Here is a 25,855-nt window from a genome sequence, read left to right as displayed (position 1 = left end):
CCAGCAAAAAATGCTACTACATAAGATCGCAAAAAAGAAGTCTGGAAAACAAAGAAAATTTCAAGAAAAAACATGGACCAGAATGGTGGATAGAGGAAGGATACACAACTTCGCCGGAGAACGCCATCAATCACCGCTCTGTCGGATAAGTCTTAATGACGTGCTTAAAAGAAAGACAAAAGCGAACCCCACGGTCATATGCTTGCACATGGTTGTCATGCTTCGGATAATGGTCCCCTTGTTTTATTAGGCCTATCTTATTAGGCTTGTTTTATTAGGTTGTTTTATTAGGCTCGTTTTATTAGGCCCTTCACATGTCTAGTGGGGCTCGTGTGCCATGTAAGATATGTCTTGTAGTAGCCTCCAACTCTAGCTAGAAGGAATCAAACAATCTCTCTGTAAATTTTCCGATATCAGTAACATGTTTGCATTCTAAATTTCTCTTGTTCTTCTCTTTGAAAGGCATGGAAAGGTTGATTCTAAGTTAGTATAGGGTTAGGAAATATTGAGAAAGTTAAGCTTGCTACAAGTACAATAGTTTTCTGAAGCTTTGACAGTATGTCTGTAGCAGTGTGAAAGTTTTTCCGAGTTGAGTAGCTTGGCTAGGAAGCCAGCCCATTTTGTAGGAAAAACTTTCATATCTATGATCTTTCAAACTGTCCGACTAACTTGACAAGCCATCCTTCGGGTTGTTGAAGTCAGGTTTGTGGCAAGCCGTCCTTCGGGATGTTGAAGCCTAGTCCTACTATGTAAGAAAACTATTGTGCTTGCAGTTTGGCCGTCTTGCTTGCTGTTTCCTCGCCCTCTACAATATCACACCCTAGTAATGGTAGGGCATGACGGGCACCCGAATCTTATCATAGTCGAGCGAACCCTTAGACATTCGCTCTATCAAAACCTGCCATTTCAAAAACTTTTAATAACATAAAACTTGTCCAAATAGAAATCATTATCTTTATAAAGATTATGAAAACCTTCAATCAAATAAGTACTTTAAATCAATTGAAATTATCTAAAATACATACTCTTTTAAAATCCACAAATGACTCAACTGACATCACTTTGTCGACATCTCGATAAACATACCACAGGACACTGTCTGCAGAAGTCTCTAAGAAGTAAACTGAACATTATGAGTCAGGACAGTCGACATCTCGATAAACATACCACAGGACACTGTCTGCAGAAGTCTCTAAGAAGTAAACTGAACATTATGAGTCAGGACAGGGCCTTGACATACCCATAATCATACATATCTATACATGACTCAGCACAACTCCAGAATGAGGTGGAACTTGCCAAATCTCAGCTGACGTCCAAGCATCCTAGCTATACACTTAACCTGCCAAACAATATGGGGCTGCGGGCATGAACGCAGCGTCCCCAGGCAAAAGGACGTCAGTACGGACAATGTACTGAGTATGTAAAGTTGTAACAAGTCATAATCATAATTTGACTTAGGAGAGAAAAAAAATCACCATCTAACTCGATACCTGCAGCCTTCGCTAGAAGAAACATAAATGTGTATATGAAGTCTCTAAACAACCTTTAAGTAAATAACACAATCCAACACACATGCCGCTTCCGACATGTTAACAGAATGGTCCCTTCAGACAGCCGCTTCCGGCTAGTATCACAATAGTCCATTCGGACGGCCACTTCCGGCATAATAATGATGGGCCCTTCGGGCAGCCGCTTCCGGCTTAATATCACCATCATATCAACACAAACTCAATACACAAATATCAATTTCAATTCATATCATAAGTCACAAATCAATTCTTCACAATCCAATTATTAGCCTTAGTCTTTCATAAGAAGTTATTAAATTTGTATCTCACTAGACTTAGGAGGACATACTTCCAGGTTTGAGGGTAGAATTGTTATGAAATTCTTACTACTTGTATTCTACTCAATTTCATCTTATTTCCCTACCCAAAGAATAAATGATCATATCAATACAAAGGGATGATACTATGGAATGTAAACATAAATCGTAAATGAAATGATGTAGTAAAATCTCGCACCCCCTTCGGAGTGATTTTTGAAAATCAAACTTTATGTTTCCTTTAGTATAAAACTCATTTCCTCGAAATCATTAGTAAAACCATATACACAACTCAACTTGGCACCTTATGGGTGTTCCCTTTGGAACAGAATAGGAGTACAATATCAATAAGCCATCACAAGAAACATTTAGACCTTACTCGTCTAAGAATGGAATCATATGGAGTACATATAGAATGAATAACAACAAGAATCATGCTAAAGGAAGAAAGGTTTGCCTTACATACCTTATTTACGCCTCAAGATAATCCTCGAGTCCCCTCCCGGGCTTAGTCAACTAGAATACAATCAACAATATAGGGATTAAGACTAGGCCAACAAGATTATTCTAAATAATCATTTATTCTTTCGCCTAATAGGATTTGGACAGCATCTCCTCTATAATCCTACTAACTCATAAATTCCAAATTCAGCTAATAACCAACAACAACAACAAATCTAACAATTTACAACAATAATATAACTAAACTCATCTTACAATTCCATCCAAAACAACCCCTAAACCACAACGCCTTAATATTCGGTATACGATAATTATAACTATATTTCTAACACTTTAATCCGTTAAATCTCTACGTAATCATCTCAATAACAAAGATGAGAAGATAATACATACCTTAGCAGCAGCTCAACCTAGAAAATATCATCCCCTAAGCTCAATATTTAGCTTAAAACGACGACGACAACTCGTACTACACTTTATCCTTCACGAGCCTCGGGATTCGGGGCCTCGAACTTGATTGAATCCTTGTTTTATCTCTCTAACTCTCCTCACTCTCTCTCTAAAATGTTCTGGATCTTTTTCTTATGAAATGAGGAAGATAAGGGTGAAAATTTTCCTTAAATAGCAAGGGAAGTGGGCCTGACCCGACTTGGATTCGGGTTGGGCCGAGCCCACTGCCCAGTTTGACCTTTCCGCCTTAAAACATCCATAAATTTTAATCCTTATGTCGTATGAAGGCCCAAAACCTATGGTTGGAAAGTTATTTCAATTATCTACAACTGTCTTTTTTTGCGTTTTCCCAAATTCTAAACTTATAATGGCGTGTTGGCCTCGTAAAGCTAGATCACCCGAAAACCTACCCTTAAATCATCCTTTTGGATTGCTTAAGAGTCCTTCTTAAGAATTGATCAACTTCCCATATACTATTCATATAACTTGTCATATAGCCTTTATAAAATCTTGACATATGGGCCCCACCTCAGCTTACGGTTACGAGGGATATATATCTTTTAACGTATCATTCCAATCATATTGTATGAATTCCAAATATCATACTCATGCTATCCTCATGCTAACACAGTAGAATTTCATCCTTTATACTTGTAATATTTGCTCCTTCTTGAGCTCACATTAAGCCGTCTGCAGCCTTAGTAACGCGAAATTTTATGGGGTGTAACATACACACCTCATGGGATCAGAGCCAGTCTATCTCTTTCGGAGAGAGGAGCAGTTTAGTAAAATTGGTGTCTGGGAATTTGAGTAACTCTTGACGAATATGTGGCCTTGGGCTATATGCTTCATGAAAAAAATGCATCCCTAGAAAATCAATTTACTTTTTAGGAATAATCATCTTTTTCTGTGAGAGCATGATTTCATTTTTCTCCACTAGGTCATGGAATTGTTGGTGCAAAGTGAGATGTTCTTCCCGCAGTGAAAGTGTTCATGTTACATCGACCGATAAAGATTATTGATGGGAAGGTCTATGCTCAGCCAGATATTTCACTATGGTGGGAATTCTCCGTCTCTATCTTGTCCTTAGAAGATGAATACAGCGAAGCACAGAGAATTATCTCTAAACTATTTCCTCCAAGATGATAAATTCCCTATCCCAAATAAACTCGGCCTTTTTTCACCCTTAGCCAAAGCTAAATAATTTTCCAAGTTTGACCTTAAATCGGGGTTTTGGCCATTGGGAATACACCCAGAAGATCGACCAAAAATAGGGTTTTGTAGACCCGATCATCACTCTCAATGGAAGGTCATGCCATTTGGGTTGAAAATGGCACCCTCATTGTTCCAAAAAGCCATGATAAAATTATTTCAACCCATCCTCCATACATCACTAGTTTACATTGATGACATCTTACTCTTTAGTGATACTATGGAAGAACACCTCACTTTGCTCTGGAATTTTTAAGGGGAGAACCATTGTGCCCATCTAAGAATCTACGGATTTGGGATAATATTTGGATTTATCTGGATCATCTTCGGGAAAGCCTTCATATCCATCTCGATAAGAAACTCTGTGTGAATTAAAAAGAAATTAAACTTTTTAATCCCATTCTTTACGGAAAGAATTTCTTTGAATGTGGAATGATAGTGTTGTTCAGCATCTTTGAACTTTCCACTGGCATATCCGCATATTGTCTGTTGGCCATCTTTGTCTTCAAAAAGTACCGCACTCCAATATTAGTTGCTGGCATCCTCTGCAATAGCTTTTTTCCGTCTGACGAAATATAGAGAGCTTTGACTTCTTTTGAGATTTCTTTTATTCTCCGAACTGCTTCATCCTGTTCCTTTCCCCAACCTTGGGCATTCTTCTTGAGCATTTTTGTAAGTGGAGCAATGTATGTAGAGACATTAGGGATAAAATCTCTAACATAATTAATCACACCTAAAAACTGTTGGAGCTGCTTCGTTGTAAAATTGGTGTCTGGGAATTTGAGCAGCTCTTGACAAATATGTGGCCCTGGGCTGTATGCTCCATGAACAAAATGCATCCCTAGAAAATCAATTTCCTTTTTAGCAAGAATCATCTTTTTCTGTGAGAGCATGATTCAATTTTTCTCCACCAGGTCATGGAATTGTTGGAGCAAATGAGTGTATAAATGGATACCAAGTCCTAAGGTTTGTTGATGTATGTGTGTTACTGATAGGAAGTGATCACTGGTCTCTACTAAAGGAGGTTACCCCGTAGGTTAGCATGATTATTCCAAGATATATCTAGTTTCCGAAATAAATTGTTGAGTTATTTGCAATATTCATATGGCTGTTCATTCTTGTCAATAAAAAGGGTCGAATTAGGTGAGTTCCAGTGAAGGCATAATAGCATTACGCTCGTCAAGGGCATATTTCATGACAATGATTTCATTCATTAGCATCATTACATATATTTGCGAGTAACTATTGAATACTCATGGAGCGGAAAGTCTGGGTAAATATCAGTTGTGCTACCCGATTTTGAATATGAGGTACTACTTGATAATCGATTACTGAAAGTGATGTGACAGTAAATATATATATATATATATACACTAAGCATCTTTGTTGTCTGTCTATGACGTATTCTGGTAATACTTTAAAAGTCCAATTTGATGGCTGGAAAGCTACTAAGTTATTAGTTCTGAATTGTATTCTTTCCATAGTATTTCTTTCTAATAAAGATGTAGGTCTAAAATGAAGGTTACCTAATACTGTCTGTCTGTATATGTCTTGGGTTGAGGCTATGCCTTTCCCCTTGTCTGCTGTATGAGAACTGGAAGGTCTCATGCTGTCCAAATAAAAAATTAGTTAGCAGTAATCTTTAATCTACTTAATTGGTCTGCTAAATTATTATCTTTTCCTTTTATATGTTCAAATTTTAAATTATAAATTGAAATGGTATCTAAAAAATTTAGCCATCGTCTTCTACTGCTATTTTTATCACTTATCTTTTGATAGAATTTAACTATAGCTTCGCAGTCTGTTCTAACTAGTATTTCTGGTTTATTTAGAATATATAGTCTAAAACTATTTAATCCATATATTACAGCTAAAATTTCCGCATCTATACTACACATATTTTCTTTTTCTTTATACTTACCACTTTGATAAGTACATATCTTTTCTTCATTTTTATTACTACATTTATTAGGTTTTGCTTTTAGTACTGCTCCCCATCCTTCAAAACTACCATCTGTTTCTATAATTAAATAGTCTGTTTCTAGAGGCATGTTTAAGTCGGGAATGTTTTTTATTTTTTCTTTTATTTTTTGTACTAATTTAATGTCTTCAGTATTAAAGTGTTTTTGACCATTTGATCCAGTCTTTGAATACAATGGTCCTGCTATTTTTCCTAAATCTTTTATAAAATTTCTAGCATAATTGACTATTCCTAATTTTTTTTGTAATTCCTTAACATTGTCTAACTTATCTGGCATTTCTAAAGCTTTTTATATGAGGTTGTAATTTTATTTTACCCTCTCCTAGTACTACTCCTAAAAAGTTTATATAATTTTTACATAATTCCATTTTTTTCTTACTAATTATTATTCCATTTTCTACAAATAGTCTGAATACTGTTTGTAGGTGTCCTAAATGTTCTTTAATATTTCTACTAAACACTAGTATATCATCTACATATACTAATACAAACCTTTTGTATTCCCCAAATATATTATCCATTTTTCTTTGAAAAATTGGTGGAGCTGTCTTTAATCCAAATGGCATTACTAACCATTCGAAATGTCCTTCAGGACAGGTGAATGCAGTCCATTCTATACTTTCTTCATGCATTCGTACCTGTCAATATCCTGATTTACAATCAAATTTGCTAAATATTTTCTTTCCTTGTATTCTATTTATTAATTCTGTTTTGTCTGGTAGCTTATATCCATCTGTTTTAGTATTATCATTGAGTCTTTTATAGTTTAGTCCCTGCTCAGGGGTCTGCACGCCGACTCTGGTCTTGAACCACCGCCAGGAGTCGTAACCCCAGTTGTCGCCTGCTGTGCATCGTGATGATGTAAAATCCTGGCCATAGTGTCATGAATAGCCAGATCAGAAGTAACCTCAGGTTGTGTCTGCGCTGGGGCCACACCATCCCCTGCAGCCTGGCCTTGATTTCAACTGCTACTCAGGCTTGGGAGAAGAAGATCTCTCTCGCCACTGTCCTACAGCAGGAGCCCTGCCCCTGGCTGGGGCAGCTCAGCAGCCTCTCGCTCTACCGCGCCCTCTGGCTGTCGCTCGCCCTCGGGCCATCGTAGCTTGAGTCCTCACCATCTGTGAGAGAAAAGACAGGTGCCAGATACCAATCTGATCTTTTCAGATACCAATTTGAATAAAGTAGCACGAAAGAATGAAAGAATTCGAAGTTTCCTAAATGTCTTATAGCCTTTCGCAGATAAGTACGGAGCTCATCGTACCGATCCACGAGACTCTACTAGACACGCTCTTGTATTATAGATCGAGTAACCTAGGGTTCCGATACCAACTTGTCACAACCCAATTTCGCAAAGTCACGCGGGCACCTACCTATCCCACCTCGATAGGCGAACCCTTAATTCAACCTTCACAAATACAGTATATATAGCAGAAGAAAATAAGCAACGAAGTCTGTCATTCGAATATATATTAAATGCGGAAGTAGTCATGAACCACCCAGTATCTAGTTTGGTCATACAAGAGCACTAACTAAATACTACAAGTCGGAAGATGGAAAAGTCTCATAATACAATTGTCTTGAAATAAGAGAAGACAAGTAAGTAAGGAAAAGAACATCTGGGTAGCGGCCGTCGTCGTGCTCACCCTGAATGACTTTACAGTAGCCTCGCCAATCAGCCACGGGGGAAAGGAGTGAACCTGTCTAATACTCTGCATCCATAAAAAAATGCAGCAAGCGTAGGTCAGTACAAAAAAAGGGTACTGGTAGGTATCATAGGCCGAGTAAGACTAGTTGACATACATAAAGACAATAAGGTAAAAGAAAACAAGTATTCGATAGAATACAAGTCATGTTTTTCCACGTAATCATTGTTCATATCCAACCTTACATTATAGCAACTAATCTCAATTGTTCCCACCTTTCACATATATCAAACAAGTCTACTAGTACGATCCAACCAGCGTAGTCTAACTCACCAACAGCCAAGAAGTATGACCAACACCATAACCAAGACATAATCAACCAGGAGGTACAATCAGAGGAATGAAATATGAGGTATGTATGCAATGTGATGCAATGCAATGCCTGTACTCTTGTACTTCGATGGCGGAATACCTCCATGCCTCGGCAGCACAACCCATAGGGGACCCGCAAAGTCCCAACACCATCACTCTGCACACAGCTCAAAGGACCAAATATCCGAAAGTTTCAGAATATCAGTGTTCCGTATCAATCACTCTGCACATAGCCCAGAGATGACTCAATATCAAATATGTCTCATAAAAGTATAGGTCACTCCGCACACAGCCCAGAGATGACTCAGTATCCAATGCAATAATGTATGAAGTATGAATATGATGCAAGTACAATATCAATGAATCATATCAACCAATCGTGCCACGAAGGGGCGCACAAGTAATACCATCATCAAGGCAACGAGATAAACCAAGGAGTCACGACTGTCAATTTTACTAATAATCAAGTCTCACGATATCACATTCATCAATGTTTCCTTCTCGTTTCTATTATCAGTACCAATCACAAAGCCTAACAATATAGTATCAGTATTTCCATCTCTGTCATTTTGTATCACAAAGCCTAGGGTGACTCAATAATCAATATGCCATGAATATGAGTATGAATGTGGGACAATGCAACTATAAACCGTGAACAATCTTAAGTTTCAAGCCGTGCCAAACATAGCGCACCAATATCACAAATGATACACATCCGTGCCATACAATGCGCACCAATATCATCAGTAATAGTCCACACAGTAATTATAATGAATATCCGATTTCAATGACAATAAGGGCCAAATATCCCGAAATGGCTATACCAACAAGGCGTACACTAAGTACTAGTATCAATATCAAGTAATTTCGTCCTTCCATTTGACTCCCAGTTCACAAACAATCCACCAATTTATACACAACGTACCAAACAAGTTACTATAGAGTCTACACGCCACAAGCCCGATCAAACCAGTCACAAGCAATACTAAACCCTAAGGCAACATCCAACCCAAACTTCAGACCCGAAGGTTTAATGTAATCTCCGATAATATTGTCTATACATATGCTTCGCTAGTCGAAGTCTCACCATAAAGGTAAACCGTAACCGACTTGGAACGCCGAACAACAAATCACGGACCACTAGCTAATTCCTTGCCCTCACGGTGAGTCTCCACACAATCAAACTGTAATTAAATAGCGATTCTATGTAAGAATACGAGAAGAACAACACCCATATTGGTTATATTCTATTCGGGTCAAACTCCAACCTTTAATTTAGGAAAAACGGGTCTCAAGAGCAACACGGAAATTTTATGACCGAAATACCAAATTCAATACCCAAGGGTAAAAACCCATTACTTTAATAAGAGGAATACTTAATGAATTCTCAAAATCACCATTAATATGGAAACCCCCAAATTTGGGTCTAAGAACCCTAACTTTAATCCCACAACTTTACCTCTAAAAATGGGGGGAAACATATTTATATAGTTTATAATCATCACTTTCATGCTTAATGAAGCTAACCCAACCAATACTATAAGATTTCAAAGCCAAGAACTCATTAGGAGGAAAACCCATAAAAACCCCTCTTTTAATCTTAAGCTTTTTAGGGAAAATATGAATCTAGCTAGATTGTTCCCAACATATTCAAGCATATTCAACATTAATCTTACTATTTAGGAAGATTCTAGGGATCACAAATGATTTAGAGCTTAACTCAAGAACCCATTGAAGACCCATTAGATTCTATGAATTCTAGATTATGCTAGATGATTAAGGGAGGTTAATGGAATCATAATAAGGTAGGAATGTTACCTCAGGGAAGAAATCACTTGAAAATCCTCCAATTCGTCTCCACAAAGCTCTCAAGTTGGGATTGAAATAATGACTAGGTTTTTGGGGTTTTAAAATTATAAATAAAGTCAGTCTTAGTCAACACCGCTACAACGGTCATATGGCCGCCCTAGCGGTATCGCCCCAGCGGCTGTGCAGACTACTACGATGGTCCTAGCCAAAATACATATTTCCTATCCCACCGCTACAGTGGTGCCGCTGCAGTAGTGCTGGTGCCGCCCCAGCGGACACCAGACACCAGAATTTTTCCCAACTTTCACAATTTCATCTCGAAATCCGACATTCACCCGAGACCCAAAACATACAAACTAAATATGCAGATATACATAAAAATGCGCTACGAACACACTCGTAGTCTCAGAATTTCCATCAGATGTCTCGTTGACCGAGTCAACCCCCGATACCTCAAAACTAACTTTCTAACCTAGGTCCCAAAATGCACCTGAGTGCATTGGGAACCGAAATGAATATGCACACAAGTTCTAAACGATCATCCGGACCTCTCGAAATCAACGGATTCCCGAAAAAGGTCCGCTTATTCAAAAGTCAACTTTGAGTCAAGTCATTTTCGCTTAAAGCCTAATTTTTCTAGAAAACATTCTAAGGCCCACAACGATGCCTAGTAAGTCATACCAACTATCTCCTTAGGTCAAAATAGTTCTAAGGAGACTCGGGAATGGGTCAACGAAGGCAAAAACGGAATAATCACTGTAACGACAAAACGGGTCGTTACAAAACTTAACTCAAATCAGCCCAAAACTTCCTTTCAAAATTCAGCCCATAGCCAATAACTTCAACTTAATACCTTATGACCTCTCTACAATGATTCTCTTCACCTTTAAGACTTGTTAAACCTCAAAATCAACTCAATATAAGAAATAGGATGAAGAATATACATTATAACTTGAAGAACTTCAACTAATACAACTTGCTTCAGGACCAAATTCATCACAACATCAAGTAGAAGCAAGAACAATTACCTTCTATGAACTAGTCAGGGTTTTAGAGCTTGCTCTTCTCTTAATATGATTTGGGATGATTAGGGATGGTTGAGAGAGCTAAAAGGGTAACTAGGGATCTGTTTTGGTGAAACAAATGAACCCTAAGTCATGCCAATTAATTTATAACAAAAGTGAAAATCTCCACGGCCTCAATTTCACGGTGCACTTTCACGGCCGTGAAATATTTCACAGTCCGTGGAAGTGACCGTGAAACACTTACAGAGGGAAATCCCAACTTCACCCATTCCATGGTCACCCAACACTACTTTCACGGTCCGTGAAATGATTCGCGGTCCGTCGATGTGGCCGTGAAACTGCTTTGGTCAAATTTTCCGGCGAAACATTTTCTTTCCGATTCGTTTGACATCTAACCTTCATACTCTTTCCCAAACATGTTTATGGACTTGTATAACTTCGAGATGCACCTATAGGCCTCATGCACAAGTTCCCAAATGATTTCTATTACAAGTCTACGACAACCGACTTAAGATGAACCTTTAACGTATGCGAAAAATGAGGTGCACCATTCTTCCCCCTTAAGAACATTCGTCCTCGAATGTTGAGCTCCCAGGGGTCCTATCAAAATTTTGGCAGAGTCTCCCCTGTAACTGTATCACTACCACCCTGTGACACTGCTGTAACAGTTCGCATTTCACGAGCGGGGTTAGCGCTCGGAGAATCTACTAAGAACTTGTTGGTGCTCTTTCGGCCTTTGCTTTAAAAGATTCGCCACCTAATTTTTAGGAAATTAGGAAAACCGAGGGTGAAGGGTTTATTAAAATACCATGAAAAATCCTTCGTAGTCCAAAGTTCGAGATAAGGGTTCTGATGATCCCCTGGCAAGGTGTTAGGCCCTAGTATTAAGGATCCGTGCTATATGGTTGACCTTCAAATTCCAATGTATGAGTATTTGCATGAAGTGCTTATTTGGTGTTCATTCCAGCAAAATTCTTGTCATTTGCATATCATTTTTTGAGAAAAGAGTTTAAACATGTTCCCTTTATATATAGGGTACTTAGATTTGGATTTATAATATCCGGATAAATTAATCTCCCTTTATATGTAAGGATGGTATATTTTGTTTTTAAAGAGAGTATAAAAGTTGTCATCCTTTTATACATGCTATTTATAAAGAATGTAAAATTGTTATGTTGTGAGTACATAATATTGTCCATGCTTAACTCCTACTTCATTTGGATCAATTCGTTTAATACGTTTGGAGCTCCTTATATACGAATGCTTTATTTGAAAAAATATATGTCCTTTGTTATAAATCTATAAAATTGGTCTCGGATTTGGGCTTATAGACAAAAATTATAACTTGTCATTCAAAAGGTCCGTCCATGTTTTTTCTGGGCTTGGCCCAAATACTCATGTATAAATCTTGTTCAAAAGCCTAATATCAAAAATTGTTTTATCTCTAAGTGGGCTTCAGCCTAAAATTCTTTCTTTATTTTCGTTGGACTTGGTCCGTCTTAGGTCCTTATCATTTCTCTGAAAAAAGAGAAGATCAGCGAGGACTTTTGGTCCAAAAGTTTTGCCAAATTTCTTTATTTGAATCTGGCCCAAAAAATTTATCCTTAGTCTTGGTTTGAATCTGAAAACTTAGTTTAATTTCACCCATAAAGGATAGAGGAACACTAGGGGCGTACTAAGCCCCTAGTTGGCCATTTTTACCCATGCCTGGGCCTTCTGCACACCGGCTATTTAATTCCATCTTTGCGGACTCAATATCTTTGGAGAAAGAATTTCCTTATTAGGCCTAAGGCCCAATAGGCAAGCTGATCCTGACCCGAGTGGTCCTGTGGTGAGGAGGGGGAAAAGGAAAAAGGAACCCGGTTAGTTTATAATTTTCTGAACTTATCACATGTATAACTATGCACATATATATCAAATTCATAGAAGTTACATAATTATAGCATTCGATTATATTCTATTGGCTTTATTGGTCGAGATTTATACAACACAAGGGGAAAAAATCGTCACCACCCATATTTCAGACGCCGCACAAGATCCAAGGGGTTTCATGAACCCCAAGCATAGCTAGACATTGGAGAATGGCTAAGACTTGTCCCTAATTCACCTCAACCCCCCAAACCAGCATTGCCAAAGAATAAATCATAGTAACATAATCATGCACAAGTATCACCATACATGGAAATAATTTAATTACAAACAACACAGAAAATAAACTCAAGGTCATAGTAGGGGGATCGAAACAGATACTGCAATATGATGGCATAAAATAACAAAATAACTCCAAAAAAAAAGAAACACTTATTCACAAGATAAACCAAAACAGAATCATCTTCTTTATCTCCTGCCCTTGGGATTGGGTGAAGTCTAGCCCATTTTTAGCTTACTTTGAATTGGGCCAGGCCCAACTGCCTTCTAGATGGAGATTGAATTAAAAGTTGAGGCCTAGATGAGGTTTCTATACCTTTTTTCATTTGTATACGCTCTGTATATGACTAACCTATTTATTCATATACACATAATACATCCCTGATATACACATATGATGTGTATATCAAGTGTATATCATATGTATAGCTCTCCCTATTTCACTAACCTATGCATGCTTTATGTATATCTAGTCTCTAGTCCTATCCAAGTGTCTATGGCCCAATGAATCACTTAATTATACCAGTATTTCATTTAAAGGTTTGAAGTTTAAAAGTCCTCTATTTTTCCATCTCTCTCGAACCCCCGTATATACATATATACCTACAGTAAATCAAATAGTATACTCCTTGTATATCTTTGCTATTACCATTACCTTCCTAACTCTCCTTAAATTTCCTAACAAAGTGATGTCAATCCTAAATTAAGGCAGACTCAATTCCAAACTAATCAACTAAGCATTCTGTGAGTTATTCTCATAGGTCTGCTATAAACCCCAACCCTTGGCAATTTACATAACAGATACAAAAGTTCACTCAGACACTTCATTACTCACATTGTTAGACACTGCCAGATAGCAAAGACATATTCACAAACAAGGAAGGGCCATAAGGAAAGGGTTGTCCATATCAATCAACAGGCAATAATGTAGAATGCAGAAACTATAATTTAAACAATCAAGTACAACACAAGTTGAATAGGATGTAAACAACTTCAATATTCAAAGACAGCACGGAGGCAACTCTTAAATCTCAATCAAATCTTATAGGAGAAGGGAAATACATAGGCAGGCATATAGAGCTTGTGTACACTGGGGTTCAGACAATGAGGAGGGAGACAGAGACCAGTTATGCTATCTAAAGAGAAGCTTCAAATGGTTCTAATGGTCTTTTAGTGGTTCAGCTTATGATTTAGATCTCATTTCAATTAAGTTGTCCTCTTTTGTGTCTAAAACAGTATCAATTGTATACGCAGATTTATCACTCAGTTTCAGTAGGTTATTGCAGCAAAATAAATTTGATTTCAACCTGTGCCCCTTGGTTGCATGTGCCCCATAGACTTATAGAAGTGCCATGGTGTTGTTTATGTGAAGGACCTTTTATGGACCAAGCTATGCCTAGTCCCCCTTGATCCTCTCCCTAAGGCACTCTTTAAAAGGCTCTTCCATGCCATGTGATTTAGTCTACCCATAAATCCTGTTGACCATACAAAACCCTGCCATTGAACTCGTTTCTTAACTAGGTACTCAAATAGGTTCAGATACACACGTGCTCAAACGGACAAAACCCTTTAGATAGAGACTTGAGTCATTTTTCCATTACTAAAGGCCTGATCAGGCTCATATAGAGTCATAGAAGGAGTTAATCAGTCATTAATAGGTTTCTTAAGTCACCTTTCTGTTTTACATAAGCATCATAAGCTGGTCTAAATATTAACAGGTTATGTCATGATGGAAACCATACCTAACTAAATCACAGAGGTGCAGATAAGCCAACATAGCCAAGTAAATGCATTTGAACACATAGACAAGTCATCAGAATTCGAAGGACCTTGACCATGTAACAGTTGCACATGCTGAACAGTTCCAGCTCTAGTCCTCATTAAATGAAATCAGGTCCTCCAGGAAAGATGCAGAGGCAGTTCATATGTACAAGTGATTTGAACAGACTTGGATGGACTAGTTTTAGTTTTGATATTAATCTTTAAAATATTTAATCCAAAAAGACTTTTAAAATTCCCAATGTTGCCATGTTCTCAGAGACAAGAGGCTTAATCAACATTGAAACAGGTTCCTTAAATGTCATGTATAGGTGCAACAATTAAAAAGACACTTGCACTTATAAACAAATCATATAGTGAACTCTACTTCTAAATATAACTCCTTATAATGATAAGCAGTATATACACAAGATCCAGACAGACTTAAGCTACTCCTCTTTCCTTTTCTTTAGTATTCTAGTATTTTAAGAAACCAATTCAAGCACAAGCAAGACTAAATTAATACATACACACATCATGTGTGAGTCTTAGTCATGAATTAAGCCTAAACAGATATTAGAGGGTCTTCACAACTTATCACACTATCCAAATAGAACATTTGACTCATTTTTCAGTATTGAGTAATCGAACACTGTCACGACCCAGATCGATGAGTCGTGATGAGAGCCTGATCCCTAGTGACCAAACACCTCTATACTTGTATCTGAATGAGATTAAATAATAAGGGTCCATAAGTAGCTCAAACCGAACTTATACTGACTCAGGAAAGGATGTCGTCATAAACTCTGCATAATCTGTACATATATAAGATGGAAAGAACGATGCAAGACAATTAGGCCGCTACATATGTTGTACAACAAAATAAGATCCGTCAAGGCTACATAACATCCCAACAATGTACAACTGTCTACAGACCTCTAATGAAGTACAAGCTGTGGAAAGGACGGGACAGGGCTCCTGTCATACCCATATATGCATATAAATCCCAAAATAACGCACCAAAATAGACCCCAACTCCGGATTGAGTGGAGCGCACCGACTACAGCTGAGGCGAAATCCTACTGAGTTGGACCGTCTCTCTGTCTACCTGAACCTGCGGGCATGAACGTAGCCCCCCCGAGCAATAGGGGAGTCAGTACGGATAATGTACTGAGTATGTAAAGTATAAAATCAACATGTACATAAAATCATGGAAGACATTTGAGACATGCCAATGAATGTGTGAATCTGAGTTAATCAGCATGACTGTATAACAGGAACATGTATATATCTATAGGAGTGCCACTGCAAAGGCCACATCGTCACCCCCTGTCAAATGTACCTTATATATATAAACGCCACAACAAGGCCACATCGTCACCCCTTGTCAAATGTACCTCATGTATATAAACGCCACAACAAAGGCCACATCGTCACCCCCTGTCAAATGTGCCTTATGTATATAAATGCCACAACAAAGGCCACATCGTCACCCCCTGTCAAATGTGCCTTGCATATATATATGCATGAAGAATGAGAATGAGAATGAGAGCAATACATAATTAAACTGAATGAACAAGACTCGGTAATATCATAATTTAGCTATACACATATATTATATTCATAGCGTACATGAGAGCCTGAATAAAAGCCACTACTATGTCGGAGTGACTTAAGATCGGTAACCTCCGATCTATATTATGGAACAATCGTCATCGCTAAATCTCACCTTGAAGGAACAAGTAACATAAGGTGAGACCAATCAACAATGAGTGATATTAAGAAAATCATGAAATAAACTCAATAACCTCATAATAGCATTAAAATCATCAGTTTTAGAATTTCTTGAATTAACATCATCATCATGTTCATCATAGAAAACATCTCATCTTTAGTATCATAAGAAGCTTTTAAGAATCATGAACTTCTAACTTTTGGAAGTAAGAAGGTTATGAAAACATCTATGGAATCATAACATAGGAATCATGCCTTTTGAAAGAAAGGGACTAGCCTTAACATACCTGTTCGGGCTCCTACTACCTACGCTTATCCTTCCAAGCTCGTAAATCTACATTCGAAAGAATTCATACTATCGTTAGACTTGTCGTCGTATACTTGTGCTGCCGCTTTCAAATTAAACTACTTTTATTCCTGCCTAAAAAACCAACAACAAGAACAACAATACTAACATCACAACATCATCATCAATACCAAAATACTCCATAAAACATCCCATATGATGCTTATCCGATTTTTCAGCCGACTACTTCATTATACGACCATTTAACCACTTTATCTCTGTAAATAAACCTAAAGCAATATCAATAGGGAGAGATTCATACCTTATTCTTACTAAAACAACAATATCTTCAATGTTCGCCTTGAATCCAAGCCAAAATTCACCGCAAAACGATACTACAATCACAACTGTGCGCTATCCGAACCTAAACTAATACTCCGCCACTTCAAAATCACTCAATTTTATGTTATCCTCATACCCCTATCTGTTTTCTGAGTTTTTGGGAAATAATTTGGTGAAAAAAAGGGGTTTTACCCTTTATATAGGGGGTTAAAGTCGGTGGAACCGACTTAATAATTGGCCTTCGCGAACGCAAGGGCCTCTCGCGAACGCGATGGTCTGGAATTTCTATGGCCATCATGAACGCGCGGCTTTATCGCGAACGCGTATGGCAATTTTTTCCAGTTCGGCCAAATTTTTCTTTTTCGCCCGATCGACCTCCAATCCTTTCGATACCTCTGATACATGGTCTTAAACCCTCATAACCATAAGATAGGCGCATATCACTCTAGATCGCAATTAAAACAACTAACACCTAACGAACCTCAACGTCCAAAACTACGAGGTGTAACAAACACCTACTTGGAGTCTTTCTCACTTTCCAGTTTTAATCAATGCCTACAATCCTTAAGCTAATATATATCACCTAGTTCAGTCATCTAATCCCTAAGGTACATTTAAGTGAGTCAAAAGGTTTATTTGAATCTAAATATTATGTGTTATAATTAGGTCCAGTGATTTGAATGATTAGCTATTAATTATCCCTACCACTAAGGACTAACTTTAAGTTAGACAAAACTGGATCAACTCACAAGATGCATTGATAACTAATCATAAACATATACATATCAAAGACGCCATAAAACTAACTTGGCATTCTTAGAAAAGAACCTTTAACCAACAAACTTTCTTGCTTGAAGAAAGATTTTTGAATCAAGAAGGTGATTAATTCGTGTACTGTGTATTGCTTCAGATGTGTACATCCGGAGTGCAAGTGGTGGCTGAGGGCTGTGAAGCTTTTAAGTTATGACAGATTTTGTATCAGAACCTACATAAAGCATCACACATGTGGTTCTGAGCACATTACGAGCCATCCACATGCCACAGCGAAAGTCATTGGTGAATACTTCAAAGATAATTTTCCTTATGGTAAAGGCCCATCTACAAAAAATATGATTCAATCCATCCGTACAAAATTGGGTTGTAAGGTAAGTTATTGGAAGGTCTGGAAGGGCATGGAGATTGCAAAGGCTTTGACAAGGGGGACACATGAGCACGGGTATGCGGTGCTTGATGCGTACCATTATATGCTTCGTTCTGCAAATCCAGGAAGTAAGACGACATTGAAGGTTGATGAAAATGGGAATTTCAAGTACTTTTTTGTAGCCTATAAGGCTTGGACGCTTGGTTTTGCACAAATGAAAAAAGTCATAGCTGTCAATGGGACATTCTTAAGGAGCAAGTACGAAGGAGTGTTGTTGTCAGCAGTCGCACAAGATGCGGAGAATCATATTTTTTCGGTGGCATTTTGTGTAGTGGACAAGGAGTGTGATGCTTCGTACAAATATTTTTTTGAACAAATGAGAAGCTATATAGAGGATACCCCTGAGTTGTGCATAATTTCTGATAGACATCCAAGTATCAAAAAGGCAGTTTCAATTGTCTTCCCTACATGTCATTATGGTTTTTGCATGAGGCACCTAGGGAAAAATCAGAGAACCACCTTTCACAATGGAGCGGTCGTATCTCAATTTTATAAAGCAGCAAAATCGTACAATATTGATGTCTTCAATGACCATTTCAATCGAATAAGAGATTTGGTTCCTGGGGCCGCCGAACATCTTGAACGTGCTGGATTCCACAGATGGAGCAGGGCATTCTGCCCCGAAAATAGGTATTTGCACATTTCTGTTTCTAATGAGTAACACATCTGCTGCAACTAACAGGTTACTTGTTGCAACAGATATTCTACTTGTTGTGATTTTTCCAACAGCTGAGCCACCTGTTCCAACACTAATATGTTTGTTTTGTCAGGTATAATTTTATGACGACAAACGCTGCTGAGTCAATGAACTCAATGTTCAATGTTAAAAGAGAATATCTCATTACTGCTCTATTTGATTCCATAAACAAGAGGTTTACTGAGAAATTTCATGAGAGGCGTATGGAGTTCATCGACTCACCAACCATCTTTGTTCCCTCAATGAAAAAAAAAATATCAAAATTTGTCAACTTGGGAAATAAGTTATTGGCCCATCAAATTGCCAACTACAAGTTCAGCGTCATCGGCCACGGTTGCAACAGACGATCTGCAAAGAAGATCTTATACTTGTAGAGTTTTTGACCTGGACAAAATACCTTGTCCATATGCTATGGTAGCGCGTCAAGTCCAATATGGTGAACACTTTGGATGGCGAATTTATGACTACTCATCTCCATATTATAAGGTGGAGAATTACATAATTGAATACTGTGAGGAAATGAATCTTGTGCCTTCTGAAGAATCTTGGGAAGTTCCTATGGCGATTTTAGAGAGAGAAATACCTCCTCCACATGTTGATCCGAGCAAACCGGGAAGAAGACAGACAAAAAAAATATCAGAGGTGTTAATTAAAAAAGGAAACTTACTCAATGCCAAACATCAAGTGAGCCTACTGAAGGAGTACACAAGCAAAGAGGTTAAGGATGCCATCTTTAATATCAAAACTACAAAAAGCCCAAGGCCAGATGGGTTTAGCAGTGGGTTTTTCAGGGTTACTTGGGCCATAACAAGAGAGGAGGTGACTGATGCAGTACTGAATTTTATGAGAAATGGGAAACTACTACAACAACTAAATGCCACTGTGATTACACTTATTCCCAAAATAAACAAACCTGAAAATACAAGCCAGTTCAGGCCAATAGCTTGTTGTAATGTAGTGTATAAGTGCATATCCAAGCTATTATGCAGCAGATTAAAGCAAGTACTGCCACACCTAGTGAACCAAACACATGCAGCATTTGTCCAGGGCAGGTCCTTACTGCACAATGTATTAATCTGCCATGATTTATTGAGGCACTACAACAAGAAAACCTCAGCAAGATGCATGATGAAAATCGATCTCAGGAAAGCTTATGATATGGTAAGGCGAGAGTTTGTATCAGAGATGCTGCATGGGTTTGGTTTTCCCCCGATATTCTGTCACTTGATCATGACTTGTGTAACTACAACAAAATTCTCAATTAACGTAAATAGAGAGTGTCATGGTTACTTTGAGGGTAAGAGGGGCTTGAAACAAGGGGACCCTATTTCCCCCCTCTTATTTGTACTAGTCATGGAGTACTTAACCAGAATATTGACAAAGATGGCACAACTACCTGCTTTCAGATTTCATCCTATGTGTAAGGCTCAAGAGCTGACTCATTTACTCTTTACAGATGACTTGATGATATTCTGTAAAGGGCATGAAGCATCAGTAAAGAGGATCATGGAGAATTTGAATCACTTCTCACAAGTGTCAGGCTTGGTTGCTAATATAGACAAGTCAAACATGTTTGTAGCAGGTGGGGATACTGATACTAAAGAGAGCCTACTAAGATTGACAGGGTATGCTGCAGGAAACTTTCCCATTAGGTACTTAGGATTCCCCTTGTCACCTAAGAAATGGAGCAATTTGGATTTTTTTTTCAACTTAGCAAGAGGATTACAGAGAAAATAAGAGTTGTCTCCACTAGACAGTTGTCATATGCTGGTAAATTACAGATAATCAACTCTGTATTATTTTCTTTGCATAACTTTTGGGGAGCAGTCATCTTATTGCCACAAAGTGTCTTAAATGAAGTGGATAAGAGATGTAGATAGTTCTTATGGGGAAGAAATGAAGAAAAGAAGAAAATTTCTCTAGTTGCCTGGGAAAAACTTTGCAGACCCAAACAGCAAAGGGGACTGAATATTAAAGGGTGCAAGATGTGGAATATAGCTTCAGTGGGAAAACTTATCTGGTTTGTCATGGAAAAGAAGGACCTGTTATGGGTCAAATGGGTGAAGATTTTTGGGAACACACTCCACTTTCAGACTACAGTTGGTATTGGAAGAGATTGCATAAACTGAAAATGAAAATGGTTAGCTGGTATAGAAATGACCACTATTGCCTAACAAATAATGGGCAATATTCTGTGACAATGGGGTACTTGCAGTTGATGGGAAATGCTACCAAAATGGAGAATGCAGATCTTATATGGAACTGAGTTACAATGCCAAAGCACAGATTTATTCTATGGCTTGCTGCTCTAGGAAGACTATTTACAAAAGTGAGGTTAAAGCACATTGGGCTAGGCAGGGATGATGACTTGTGTGTCATGTGTAATACAAGAGCTCTTAGGATGACACACACCTGTTCTCAGGATGCCCATGGACAAGGGATATATGGGATGCAGTACATGGCTGTTTAAAGACACAGATACACTCCAGGGGAGCCATGGAAGATCTACAAGCTATCAAGATGAAGCACTGGACGAGATTCAAAAAAGAAACAATGGCAGCTGTATATGGAGCAGTGATATATTACACTTGGATGGCTAGGAACAACAAAAATTTTCAGAATAAGAATGTGCATAGCAGTCTAATATTACAACAAATCCAATTTGTAATTGGGGAAAGGATCGATATATTTAGATATTCAAAGAGAGGTAGCAAAAATAGAGATTTTATATGTGAGGTTTGTAATTAGAGACAACTCAGGGATCCAAGTATGTGGATGGCCTTTTAGATGTACTGATTCCTTTATTTTGTTGGTATGGTAATGCTTTACAGTTTATTGCTAAAAAAAAAAATGTATTTACCTAGTTATAAGCAGATGCCATCGAGACAGCTCCCCACATAAAAGATGTTGTAGAATAAAATCTGTGTACGTCGTCAGAAAATCTAGTGGCTATGAAGTCACAATTAGATCATCAATATCAAGAGTTCGTAAAAATACAGTAAAACATCCATTATTCAAAGACACCCAAAAATCTTGATTGATTATTGGGAAGACCATTTGAATCGCCGACCAATATATTACTAGAGTATAAATATCCTTGTCCCCTGGTGGAATATTTATATGTATGCCTTGGAAATATAGTATATTGAATTCTCCTATTAATATCAAACAAAGAAAGAATACTAATAAAAGCGTAAATAAAGAAGAAAGGAATATGCATATGACGATTCTAGTTACAGGAGACCTACTTAATAATTCATAATATAACTAAGCAACTTTTTGAGCAAAATGCCCAATTACAAATCAGTTATCAACATACCTTCGTCGACTCATACCCATCAATTTTCAACCACAAATTAGCTTAGAACAACTTCTAAACAGTTCACACGACGACAACAACATTGTATACGTTTTTTTTTTTATAGTAATTCTGTATTTTTCTCATCCAACAACTTAGCTATGACTTGGATAAACTTAAATACATCTAGGAGAGGAGAATTCTTACCTCAATCCAGCAAGAAAACACCTTAGAACAGTTCAACATACTACAATATCTCAAATACGACGATCTCTGACCTTTATTTCACAAGTTCTCAACCAAACGATCTAGTTATGAACCAAATAATCTCAAATACGTGAAGAAGGAGTATAATCTTACCTCAAACAACTAAGGCAGATTCGAATCTGAGATAACTTCAACTTGGGGTAACCTCTAAGAGCCCGTTTGGATTGGCTTATAAGTTGGCTTATAAGCTGTTTTCAGCTTTTTTGAGTGTTTGGCTGGCCAGCTTAAAGTCATTTTATGCTTAAAATAAGCTCAAAAAAATAATTGAACCCATTTGACTTAGTTTATCTAAAGCAGCTTATAAGCTGAAAACAGCTTATAAGCCAAAAAAAATAAGTTGGACTACCCAACTTATTTTTTTCAGCTTATAAGCTGCAAACAGCTTTAAGCTGTAAGCCAATCCAAACGGGCTCTAAATCAACAATAACGAAGAAAAACTACGATCTACTAGCACCACGGGATTCCGACAAAAATATTACGTTATTTTCCTATGGATCTTCTCTTGAGTGGTTCGGGATCTCTTAAAGGGCATTTCGGGGGTGTTTGGGAACTGGTTTAGGTAAAAAATGACAAAGTAAGAAAGCTAGAAGGCCTGAAATAGCCTTAAAAGGTTGGCCACAGCCTCAAGTGGGTCCCAAAGGGGTTGTCTGTGCAGTCCGGCTAAAACGTGCATATCTCCCTACCCTGACGTCATATCGACGAACGGTTTATTGAGTTGAAAACTAGACTCGTAGACCACCAATTTGGTGGGAAGATCACCCCGTAACTCCAAGTATATTGGGAGAAAATCTCAGTGACATCAGACTAAAATTTCAGTAAACTTATGAACGTAACTTGCGATATATAACTTTTGTTTTACTACTTGCTTGACTTCAACACTTAAGATATGACTATTATACGATTCAAATACCTCATAACACTACTTTCTTGGCATTTTAATAACTCTTAGTATTACCCTAAAAGTACGAGTTATAACATCGGTCCGTACCTCCAATGTACAGTCCATAAGACACTCCATAAGTCGAGAAATTTCGCCGAAATTTATTCTGTCCGATTCGCTTAACCTTTAACCCTTCCAATACATACTAAACATGGTTTTAAACAAACAATTACCACATGGTTGTTTGGTGTCTTACTGTCTTATGTAGAAAACAAAATATTTAGTAATATTAATATTTAATTAGTCGATTATGGATACGATTCAAAAATTGAGAACTCATCGAGGAAAGCTATAATATTATATTTGAATCGTGTTTTTTCTAAATTAAGATCCCGTTACAGTGATTTATTCATTTATTCACTTCTTTAAATGTCCACTCCGCTTATGAAAATTTTTGCATGCGTGCATTGCCTTCCTTTTATTATCTTTAGACAAATTGTTTTTGCATGTTCCAAATATGAGAAAAGCAGAATTTCATACCTTGTTCTCGGGCATGCATCCGCTACCGCCAAACATTTCACGTGATCATGGCTTTGTCTACACATGAAAAGAGTTCGAGAAACCTCACCCCTTGTACGAACTTGAACAAGTTTCGAGAAGATGTATTTCCTAGTATGGGCAATGACAGCTAGAAATTTCGCTAAGGAGGTTCAAAATACGAAAATGTCAAAGGAGTTCAATATCTACTATATGCACCAAAAAATTAATTTTAATCATATATAAATAGTGTAGTTTTCTGTCAAAGAGCCTTCGGATGAACCCCCTAAGCCCTTACTAGCTCCACCTCTGCGTATAGGCAATTCCTCTTCTTTTTATGTTTCAGTATTTTACTGGATATTGAATTCAAGAAAATAGAAAAAAAAAATGAAAATATATTGTAAATATTTATATGATTATAAAATATTTAAAGTCATATATATATATATATATATATATATATATATATATATATATATATATATATATATATATATATATATATATATATATAAAACGGACAGAATAATATTTAATTATTTTTCGTAAAATCATCTAAAAATAATTATATGTAAAGTCTTTAATAAATAAATTTAATTACTTAAAAAATAGATATCATTTGTATTCTATAAATAATACTCCAATGGTATGCTTATGTAAAATCTGCTTTTTTATTATTGATGTATATAACTTAAAGAGCATAAATTCTATCCACTGATAATATAACAATATTTATATAATTAAATTACTTATAAAATAATTATACTTAACTGTTTAGGATAAGTAATATATAACCTGATGAAAATAAATTAACCTAACATCATATGTTAAAATTAATTGATTAAATATTATGTTACACATTTAATATATATTAATTTCTCCATTTCAATTTAAGTGAAAGTGTCTGATAAGGCAGGCCGTTTAAGAATGAAAAAAATCTTTTAAGACTCGTAGTCTAAAATAAATGTTAGATATTTGTGTGCTTATAACGCATCTCATTAAGGTAAAATAGGAAATTTAAAGTTAAATTGTTACTTCCCCACTCAAAGTTATGTGAAGGAAAAAATAAAAAAGTTATGTGAAGGTGTTTAACTGGAGACAACAACAACATACCTAGTTGAATCCCACAGTGTGGGATCTGGGGAGGGTTAAATGTACGCAGACCTTACCCCCACCATGGTAGGGAGGCTATTTCCGAAAGACCCTCGGCTCAAAAGAAAACAAGAAAACAAGGGGAGAAAAGTCAGATACCGACAAGCAAATCAAAGCAATGCAAAAATGAGAAAACAATAAGGGCAAAGAAGTCATGATAAAATAGCATGGAGAGAAAAGACCCAACACATAAAAGCAGGAAACAAAGGGCAATAAAAGTAGAGCAAAACTACGCCTACTAGTGCGACAGAGAAGCGGGACTACCTACTAGCCTTTTATCCTAATCTGAGTCCTCCACCGCCTCCTATCTAAGGTCATGTCCTCGGTAATCTGAAACTACATCATGTCCTACCTAATCATCTCTCCCCAATATTTCTTTGGCCTTCCTCTACCTCTCCTAAAACCGTCCATAGCCAACCTCTCACACCTCCGCACTGGGGCATCAATGCCTCTCCTCTTCACATGCCCAAACCATCTCAGTCTCGCTTCCCGCATCTTATCCTCCGCCGATGCCACTCCCATCTTGTCCCTGATGTCCTCATTCCTGATCTTATCTCTCCTAGTGTGCCCACACATCCACCGCAGCATTCTCATTTCCGCGACTTTCATCTTCTGCACGTGAGAGTTCTTGACTGGCCAACACTCTGCCCCGTACAATAGAGTCGGTCTAACCACCACTTTGTAGAACTTGCCTTTAAGTTTTGGTGGCATTTTCTTGTCACACAGCACTCCGGAAGCGAGCCTCCATTTCAACCATCCTGCACTAATACGAT

At 37.4% G+C, this 25,855-nt stretch overlaps 2 long non-coding RNA genes across 9 annotated transcripts; both read right to left on the bottom strand.

Moving 5' to 3' along the window:
• Positions 1-995: 995 nt before the first annotated feature.
• LOC132610263 (uncharacterized) lies at positions 996-5,335 on the bottom strand. Its single transcript, XR_009571072.1, has 3 exons — positions 2,684-5,335; positions 2,295-2,344; positions 996-1,360 (listed from the first exon to the last, which is right to left on the bottom strand). It is a non-coding gene; the product is annotated as an uncharacterized LOC132610263 (long non-coding RNA).
• A 7,006-nt stretch (positions 5,336-12,341) lies between these two features.
• Positions 12,342-22,664, bottom strand: LOC132610866 (uncharacterized). Of its 8 annotated transcripts, none has more exons than XR_009571342.1 (6): positions 22,607-22,624; positions 21,809-21,897; positions 16,710-16,839; positions 16,031-16,197; positions 15,625-15,802; positions 12,342-12,608 (listed from the first exon to the last, which is right to left on the bottom strand). It is a non-coding gene; the product is annotated as an uncharacterized LOC132610866 (long non-coding RNA). The 8 variants fall into 8 exon arrangements; XR_009571344.1 differs by having other exon boundaries at positions 21,809-21,890; positions 22,607-22,621; XR_009571343.1 differs by having other exon boundaries at positions 21,809-21,869; positions 22,607-22,621.
• Positions 22,665-25,855: the final 3,191 nt, after the last annotated feature.

This window comes from Lycium barbarum, chromosome 9, assembly GCF_019175385.1.
Source record: "Lycium barbarum isolate Lr01 chromosome 9, ASM1917538v2, whole genome shotgun sequence".
Taxonomy (NCBI): Eukaryota; Viridiplantae; Streptophyta; class Magnoliopsida; order Solanales; family Solanaceae; genus Lycium; species Lycium barbarum.
Note: the sequence above shows the minus strand (reverse complement) of the source record. Positions and strands in the feature narration are given on the sequence as shown.